This window comes from Pygoscelis adeliae, unplaced genomic scaffold (genome assembly GCF_000699105.1).
Source record: "Pygoscelis adeliae isolate BGI_AS28 unplaced genomic scaffold, ASM69910v1 Scaffold383, whole genome shotgun sequence".
Lineage (NCBI taxonomy): Eukaryota > Metazoa > Chordata > Aves > Sphenisciformes > Spheniscidae > Pygoscelis > Pygoscelis adeliae.
Genome location: NW_008824592.1, coordinates 2,147,186 through 2,153,529, shown reverse-complemented (window position 1 = coordinate 2,153,529; position 6,344 = coordinate 2,147,186).

The following is a 6,344-nucleotide window of genomic DNA, read 5'->3' as shown; positions in this document are numbered from 1 at the left end:
GATAGACAGTTATTAAATAGCCAGATGAAGATAGGGTTGGCAAAATAACCTTGTAAAAGAAGTGTAAGAGAGAGCACTTGGGCAGATTGCAAAGCTTGGAAAAGCGGGTTGGATTTAAGGATATATCCTGTAGAAAGGAAAAAAAAAAAGTAAAACATAAGGATGGCTATACTGGATCCAAAAAAATATCTGTGTAGCTCAGTGTTTGGTCTCCCATAAGGACCACCTAGACAAGAATATAATAATAGGACAAACATACAGTAGTAATTCCCAAGAAAAGCATATTAGCTTATAGTAATTTGTAGGTCAGGAAGTCCATGAGGTAGGGACCCATGAGGAATCATTTAATGGATTTTTTTTTCTCCATGAAATTGTTCAGACAGTATTTGAATCATATGAACTTTAAGTACTCAGATTATAAAATAAAAGGAACTTCCTCAGGAATGATGGCCCTTTTGGAAGTGAAGGGTTACGAATATTACAGCACCAGGAGTGGATTCTCATGTGATGAAATCAGACAAGCTCCACTGATGTCACTGTTAACACTGTGTGCAGAAATACCTCACTGCAAAACAAAACAAAGCTCTGGGAGCATGTACGGTTCATGGCATGACCTCTTTTTTTTATTTCTTTGATCTCAGACATGGCGATACAGAAAATGAAGAGTTACAGGCTGCTACATAAACTTTAGAGCTGGACTGACTGTCACTTCATGTGTTGGAGGACCATTTTCGAGCTGGGAACTCGAAATGAAGGTGTATTTCTTACCTTGAGATGTTTTTTCTAGTACTCTTTGTCCATTGTTGCAATGTCAAAACGGCCATCTCACTTCATTCCTGATGCACTGCCTTTGTATTCTTTTACTATTGTTTCTCTTTTTGGTACGCTGTTCATTGGGGAAATGAATAAATTAAAAGATAAATGAAAGTGTCTTTATGCCCTGTATAACCTTCTTCCTGGCTTTCTTTGTATAATTAAATGTTTCCATTTCCAGGATTCCAGAAGAAACTAGTCCCAAGGACACCATGCCATGCATTTCACAGAGAAGCTCTGGATTAAAGATGATTCTCCCTTGTTGGGTAGGAGAAACGGTAGACTGAAAGAAAGGCCTGAGGTTGTGTTTGAATGTGCATTTCCCCGGCATAGCCAAACGCTGTTACAATCACCAAGGAGAAGAGGAGACAATGCAGACACAGTAATTAAAAAAATATCTAAAAATACCTAAAAAGAAGGAGGGATGTTATGTAAAGAGCTTAACATGAAAGGAGAAAGCAGTGACTTAAGACTAGAAAAGGGGGATTGGCAAGTCCCCCCTGCTCCCCTTGAAACAGTATGTATTTAAACTGTAGAAATTGCTAGTGCTTTGAGTAAAATGCTGTTTCTGCTGTATTTGGCAAAGGCAGATGAGAAGAGACAAGGATGCTTCCTGCAGTATTTCTGATGGCTCAGGAAACGACAAGCTTCATCATTTTTTTTATGTCTTCAGATTTACAAACTGTTTCAAAACCTTATAAAATAATAAATATTTAAAAACTGGATAATGAAAAAGAGCTAGAGCATAGCACTGGGCTTTTATTCAGATGAATAAAATGACTAACCTGTGATACTGATTCAGTTTATACTAATCAAATCTAATCTATACATACATCTATATGGACAGATAAATTTATATAAGACAATTATATTTAAAAGCACTTCTTAAAAGAAAGAAAAATTAATGAATTTTTCATTAAAATTATCCATTATATATCCATTAATCCAAAATTAAAATTATCCAAATGTGTATTTTGTCTTAAACTTTTTTTAGACAGCAGATGAAGTAGACTCAATAGTGTAGCGTAAATTAAAACTAATATTTTCCTACAGGTCCTGTTCACCTCTTGTGCACAATTCTATGACACTTATATCGACTTTGCCCTCTCAGAATATCACTCTGTGTTTGATGGAGTTTGATTCAGGATACCTGAATGACTGCCTAAGTCCCAATAATAGCTTCTCTAGGGTAGCAACCATGACTTTTTAAAAACAGGAGTAAAGCTCATCCTTTATATGTGGATGGTCGAAGGACCCATCAGAAATGTTAACATGTTTGAGAGTTCATTTGCAGCTCATTGTACTACCTGGAACAGTAAAGCTGCATTTAAATATACTTTTATTTAAAAGAACAGTAGTACAAGCAAACAAAAATCACTGTGTGATTACCCATTTCTTCTGTATGGAAGAGGAGGGAGCAGATGCTATTTAAGTGACATAATGCACTTTGATGTCCTCAGATATGTACCAGAGAGAGAATGTAAAAACACAGAATGCAGTAGAATAAAGTGAAGAAGGAAGAGGCAGCAGCACCCTTGCTAAATTTGCTCTTGTCCCTAATTTCCCCTAATGGTGGGATGTATAGTAGTAACTGCTGTGGGCTTGTGGACATGTAAGATGCACTTTATAACAGTGTGTAAAGCCAGTGCAGTTTGCCGAGCTGTACCGCTAGATGGAGGCAGATATTGCATAGTTCACATCCAGTAAGCAGGGTGAGGTGTGCCAGTGGCAGCTGTTTTCCCCAAAGGAAAGGTCCTGTATGTGAATGGAAGTGCAACAGGAGCTTGGCAAGAGGTAAGATGCTGCTGACAGCTCATCAGTGGTACCTTTGCCCTCTCTGAGGACAAAAATCCTGGCTCCTACTTTATTTCATGTCCTGTGGAGATGCTAGCTGAGTGCTGCTGCCTTTCGGAGATTCCTTCTTCAAGACAAAAGGGTGCCTCACTCCCACCTTGTGCTGGCCCCTCTGCAGGCCAGTCAGCTTGTGTGCTTGCTGGAAGCTGTCTTGCAGATGTGTCCCGCTGTCAGGACAGTCTTCCTAGGAATACAGCTCTGGAGTTTTATCCCATTCATCTCAGTTCATACGGAAATTAATTGTATACTAGAAAACAGATCTGCTACTTTCAGTCAAGTATTTGTTCTCGTGCCTTCCTCATTTGTCAGTACAGTGCCTCCTCCAGCATGGTGCATCATGGATTGTCCCATGCATCCTTAGGAATGGTTCTTTCTGCACAGTCTTTCCTCTGATGATGTCTGTCTTCTATGTCTGTTTTCTCTTTAAGAAGCACTAGCGAGTGACTTGAGCTCAATAAAGAGCATGGTATGTCTCTGGTTTGTGCTATGTTCCCTGTGGGGACTTTGGCCAAGAGAACAGGGTACTTTCTGTCAACATTGCATCTTTCCAGGATCCCTCAGGTTGATCCAAGTTGGCCGAGCATCCACACAGGCCGTGGAGCTCACTAGTCCCATTCTTCATAGTCTTTAATGCAGTCTGGGATCTGACCCTCTGTTCTGGGACTTCCTGTTTTTCTCGTACCTCAAGACACCTGTGCCCTCAGAATAATACCCACTTAGCATTAGCTACTTCATCTTCGAGCTTCATGTGGAAGAAAAGGCTAGTAACTGATGGGAATGTTTTCAAACTTCTGTCTTATCACAGGTGAGAAACCTTTCTGAGGGGGAAGCACTTGAAGGAACCATGCTTCATACCCTATCCTTATATATTGGCATATGCAGCACTGGTGAGGCCGTACCTTGAATACTGTGTTCAGTTTTGGGCCCCTCACTACAAGAAGGACATTGAGATGTTGGAGCGTGTCCAGAGAAGGGCAACGAGGCTGGTGAGGGGTCTGGAGAACAAGTCTTATGAGGAGCGGCTGAGGGAACTGGGGTTGTTTAGCCTGGAGAAAAGGAGGCTGAGGGGAGACCTCATCACTCTCTACAACTACCTGAAAGGAGGTTGTAGCGAGGTGGGTGTTGGTCTCTTCTCCCAAGTAACTAGCGCTAGGACGAGAGGAAATGGCCTCAAGTTGTGCCAGGGGAGGTTTAGATTGGACATGAGGAAAAATTTCTTTACTGAAAGAGTGGTTAAACCTTGGACCAGGCTGCCCAGGGAAGTGGTTGAGTCACCATCCCTGGAGGTATTTAAAAGACGTGTAGATGAGGCACTTAAGGACATGGTTTAGTGGGCATGGTGGTGTTGGGTTGACGGTTGGACTCAATGATCTTAGAGGTCTTTTCCAACCTTAATGATTCTATGATTCTATGATTCTATATTCTTGACACTCTGGATATCTCAGTCGGTGACTTATTTCAGCCATCCCACCATCTGGTGCTGCTTCTTGCAGCAGATATTAGGTTAGATGGACTGGACTAACAGGAATTCTTTATGGAATAAACTGCTCCATCTCCTCCATCTGGCAGGTCAGGAGCTCTAATTCTCTCTCCTCCCCTCTTCAGCTGGTTGCTCCCTCTCCTTATGGAGGAGGTAGCTGTAGGGTTGCTGTCTTGCCATTGCTGGAGGCAATTCCAAGGCAATCACAGAGCAGTGGCGATCCCATGGATGGTGAAGATCCTTTTTCTGCTGCAGTACCTTGAAGGTAAAGTGTCAGCTAGTAAGGGAGTGATTAGAAGAGGTCAGAAGGAAAGCATGAAAAGGTAGTTTCTCAATGTGACAGAGAGGAATTGACCTTCATTCCTTACAATTTGTTTCACATCCCTTCCAGCTCCAGGGAATCAGGAGAAGCAAACTCCAGAGATCAGTTGGTACCCAGAAACTTGAAGGGGAATTAGCCTACCTTGGGAAGTGTATTAGTGTTTAGATGCTATCCTAGGAAATGTATATGTCTGGTGGCTGAGAGAGCAGGACATGAGTCTTCTGAGTATAGGTAGATGAAAATTGCTTCTCCTCCTTTCCACCCACCCTTTGAATTGCAAAAGATGCCACCACTTTCTTGTGTCCCAAGTTGCCCATCAGCAGACTTCCTTCTCTCAGGTGTCCTGCACCAAACCTGGGGCTGGACAAAACTTTTTCCCAGTTTTATGTGGACTCAGACTCCTTGCATTATCAGGCAACAGCTCTTGAATTGGAAAAGGCTTTTGGATAAAGGCTGGGAAATACTGTCAAGCTTTTGAGATACTAGACCTTTGTTCACATTTGACAAATGTATTGAGGTAGAAGAAGCCTTCTCTCCCCATCAGGGAGCATAAAAAACTCCTAGTGGAGAAACCATTGGTCCCATAAGAGTTTATCCTGTTAAATATGCAAAAAAGCTCCAGTGTTTGTAGACCAGTGCCTGTGTGCAAAGTAAGCTATTTTCATCACATCCTTCCCAACCTCTCCAAGGACTGAGCCCAGTGGAGACTTTGAAGTTTCTCAGGTGATGCTTTGCTCAGGGAGCCAAGAAAGCATAGGCATTTTATCCTGGGATTGAGAGACATGGATGCATTTTCCTGTGTCATTTCAGCTCTTCAGTTATGGCAGGAAGACAGGCATCACACCCTGCAGCAGAGAGCAGCTCAGGCCCCCAGGACAACTGACCAACTCCAGCAACCAGGAGGTCATCCTAGTTTTTCCAGGGTTATGCGTGGCTATGCTTGGTTTTGTTTTCTGTTTTCTGGCAATGTGGGATTAGTTTTCCAAAGGAGAGAAGGAGAATTCCTGTTTGTTTTCTTTTTTAAATTTCAAAATACTTGAGAGGTGTTTGAATATCACAGTGGACAATGGGAATCCTAGTTCACTACTTCTTAATCCTGCTTCTCTGGCAAGCCGGGGAGGGGACAAAATTGAAAAGCTGTTCCCTTTGGGAAAGCATCCCAGCCCATGCTGAAGGAAGCACTGTGGAGACCTTCTCCTCTATGTGTGAACCATATGGGAAGCACACTGTGATTCTGAGGAGGCAGCAGTAGGTACTGTGAAGGGCCAGAACTGAAAGCAAGCCAGGAACAGGGTTTGTAACTCCAGCAGTAAATGCACATAGGCTCTTTAGGTACCTATGCCTCTACTTGGAAAGTGATTTGTCTGTCTATCGCACATGCAGGGTTATTTAATTCCCCAGTGAAATGCGAGAAGAAAAAAAAAAACATTAGACAACAGAGTATACAAGTTTGGGGTTTTTTTAATTGTTAAGTGAAATTGTATAAAGTGCAAATAAATCAATACAAAAATTCAGGGAGAGAAAGTGCAGTCCAGGAGTTTACCACTTTATTTAGCTAGAGGATTAAAATTGTTTTGGAATACCAAAACAACCAGATGTGAATTCTTTGGTCTTTTTGAAGCACTTTCTTCAAGAGTTTGATGACTTTCTCCCTGTGGGAAAGAAGCACAAAACATTGAGACTGTGCTGGAAATGGACAATGCAGACAACTATGTTTTATTCCTAGTGTTCCTCTAGCGTGCCCTGAGGAAGGTGATGCCTAAAGAAAAGCAAACCTGGCAAAGTTTACCCCATGGGGTCAATTCTGGTTATGCTCCACTCCTACTGCTGAGTAGTTTCTGCCTTCACCAAACTGTCCCATTGACTTGGTAAGTG